A 3,314-nucleotide genomic window follows, 5' to 3' on the forward strand; every position below is an offset into this window, starting at 1 on the left:
AATTGGTTATCATTATTATTGTGGATAGGAGAGATAATGGTTCAACTTTCTTTGGGTGGGGAGTTATATATATATATAGATATATATATATATACACACACACAAATTGAGAAACTAGAGTAGTGGGGAGAAATATGTACAGTGATGGGTATGTAATCATGAATTAAAATATGCATAGAGATTAAAGTTGGTTATGCGTGCATATTTAGATGTGTTCTCTATTTTACGATGAATAATTTTTTCTTTATTTAAATGTTCTTGTAAAGAAATTTTTATCTTTTCACTAGTAGAAGGGGAAAACTGTGAAATTTGGTTTGATGTTACCTGCATATCTCTCTATGTGTTCACTGAAAGGAATACATCTGTATTGTGGGAAGCAGATCTGCTCTTTATGTAGAGTAGTTCTCCGTCTCAATGTCATACTCGTCTGTCCTATATAGTGATGTCCACAACCCAAGCAGGTTATGACAAAAATTAGATTCTCAGAGGTACAAGTTGGTTTTAATTGTGAATCTCACTCCTTGTTTGAAAAGGAAATCCCAACCTTCAAGTAGGTTGGGGCATTTTCCACAGTTTGGGCATCCGCATCTTTTAACCATTCATTTCATGGTTGTTGCGTAAACTTCACATTTGTTAGAAGTCTCTTTAGCAATTTGTGTTGTTTTTTGCATTTAATGAATTTATGTGCCTTCAGGATGTTGTTCATTTTTGGGTCTCTAGTTAATAAAGTAAGATTTTGCACAAGAGTGTTGTATGCCTCATTGTTTCTAGGGTTGTGAGTTGATATATACAGTAGTGTTTTGAGATGAGGTGTGGTGTTATGTTTTGTTGTCCTTAGTGTTTTTATATCTAATTACTTGGCACGCTTAATTCCATCATCTGTAAGTGAGGGTGGACATTGTCTTTCAGTTAGTGTTGTTCTGAGGTTTTGAAGATGAAGGTCCCGAGTAGTTCTATCAAACACTATTTTCACTAAATTAAAGGGGATATTTAATTTGATGTCTTTCGAGTGGCATGAGCTAAAAAGAAGATATTGCTTCGAGTCCATTCATTTATGATAGATGTCAGTTATAATTTGGTTGCTGACTTTTTTTTTATCATAATATCCATAAATGGGAGCTGTTCTTTGTTTTATTCCTTTATGAATTGAACGTTACTATTTATATCATTTAGTGTTGATTTGAATTCCAAAGTTTATCATTGGTCTCCTTCCAAATGATAAAACAGTCATCCAGGTATCTTTTCCGGATGTTTCTTATGTAATGGTGAAATGCATAACCATATCTTTGCAGTGACATTTCAAATATGGTGAATTCAAAATAACCCATTATCAGGTTCGCAAGAACAGTGGTTGCTTTTGTTCCCATTGCAATTCCACATTTTTGATGATAGTAGGTGTCATCAAATAGGAAATTATTGTTCCAAAGTATAAATTTTTAGATTCAATAATAAAGACCTGATTTATGCATTCCAACTTTAATCTCTATACATATTTGATTCATGATAACATAGCCATCACTGTATATATTTCTCCCTACTACTCTAGCTTTTGAATTTTTGTGTGTGTATATATATATATATATATATATATATATATATATATATATATATATTCCCCCTCCCCCACCGAAAGATGAACAATTATCTCCCCTGTCCACAATAATAACGATAACCAATTACCTCCCCTTAGATTTTTCTACTTGTTGAATCAATCCTTCATAAACTCCACAAACAACATGGAGAAAAAATGTTTTCTTAAGAAAATACAAATTTAAATAAATTTTACTGTCATGATTAGCAAAAGCAGTTTTCAAACACAATATGACATATATCAAAAATTATATTAAAACTATGTAAAGTGTATGCATTTTCCTTTTTTAATTTCTTATATATGTATATATATATGTGTCTGTATATATATATGTGTGTATATATATATATATATATATATAATACAAATGATATGTGTGCATATGCATATATACATACATATATGTACATACCTACATCTACATGTATATATAGATGCATATCCGGGTACAGGACATAAAAAAAACGTGGACAAAAAAGGAACGGGAACATAAACAAAGCACAAAAAACGAACTTATTTTTCGGACAACAGAATGAACACATAGGAAAACAGACAAGCCACATATGGAACTTTTCCTTCATCAGCTGCCTCTATTCTAAACTGTGCATTTCGAAGATGAGGCAGAACGCTCTTAGAATAGCTCTTCCAGCAAAGCAAATTAAATTAAACCTGCTATGCGGAGGATTCCAAAGTGGCAAACAGAAATCAAGACAGAGAAAACTAACTAGTGAAAACAACGTTGAGGGCCCTTAAGCCGAACGAGACGAGATACTGAACGTTGTGATTTGATGAACTTGAGCAGAGAGAGATAGCAGTTTGTGTTGCCTTTATGCTGGCCGAATGGAGAAAGGAAGAGGTGACCACAGGTCACGTGTGATCAACAAGAAGTGGTAGAGAGAGGAAAAGGGAGGAAGTTGAACATAGGTGAGCGAATAGAGACAGGGAGGAAGAGTAAGAGAGAGATATAGCAGTGAAGGGGAGAAGCAAGGACAACATAAGGAAGAAGAACGAGAGGGGGAGATGGTTAAGAAGATGGATAGATAGACAGAAAGAGAGTGTGTGTATATATACACACACATACATATATACACACATACATATATATATGCATACATATCTATATATATATATACGCATACATATATATACATACATGTACATACATATACATACATATATATATACACATACATAAATATATATACATATATACACATACATATATATTCACATACATATATATATATATATATATATATATATATATATATATATATATATACACACATATATACGCACATATATATGCATATATACACACATATATACGCAATATATACATATATACACACACATATACATATATTTACATGCACACACACATATATGGAAAAGCTATTGCATGTGATTAATAAATGTATCATGTCTTCAAAGTGTTGAAGAGACTGCGTAAAAAAAAAATGATGAGAAAGTAGACAGGTGTTGATGAATGCTGATTCTCACAAGTATATTATCATTGAAGATATGTTGGGATACCTTAGGGCACATTCAATGTAATAAAGGTGAAACAATCACTAATGGTCAATAAAATGGAATATGATGCATATATATATATATTTTTTTATTATTATATATATAGTTCAAAATTACGGAAAACAAAAGATGAAGACAGGTGAGGGAACAACAAGCAGGTGCATTAGTTTGACATTCAGGGGGGGGGGGG

Source organism: Octopus bimaculoides, chromosome 2 (genome assembly GCF_001194135.2).
Source record: "Octopus bimaculoides isolate UCB-OBI-ISO-001 chromosome 2, ASM119413v2, whole genome shotgun sequence".
NCBI classification, from domain to species: domain Eukaryota; kingdom Metazoa; phylum Mollusca; class Cephalopoda; order Octopoda; family Octopodidae; genus Octopus; species Octopus bimaculoides.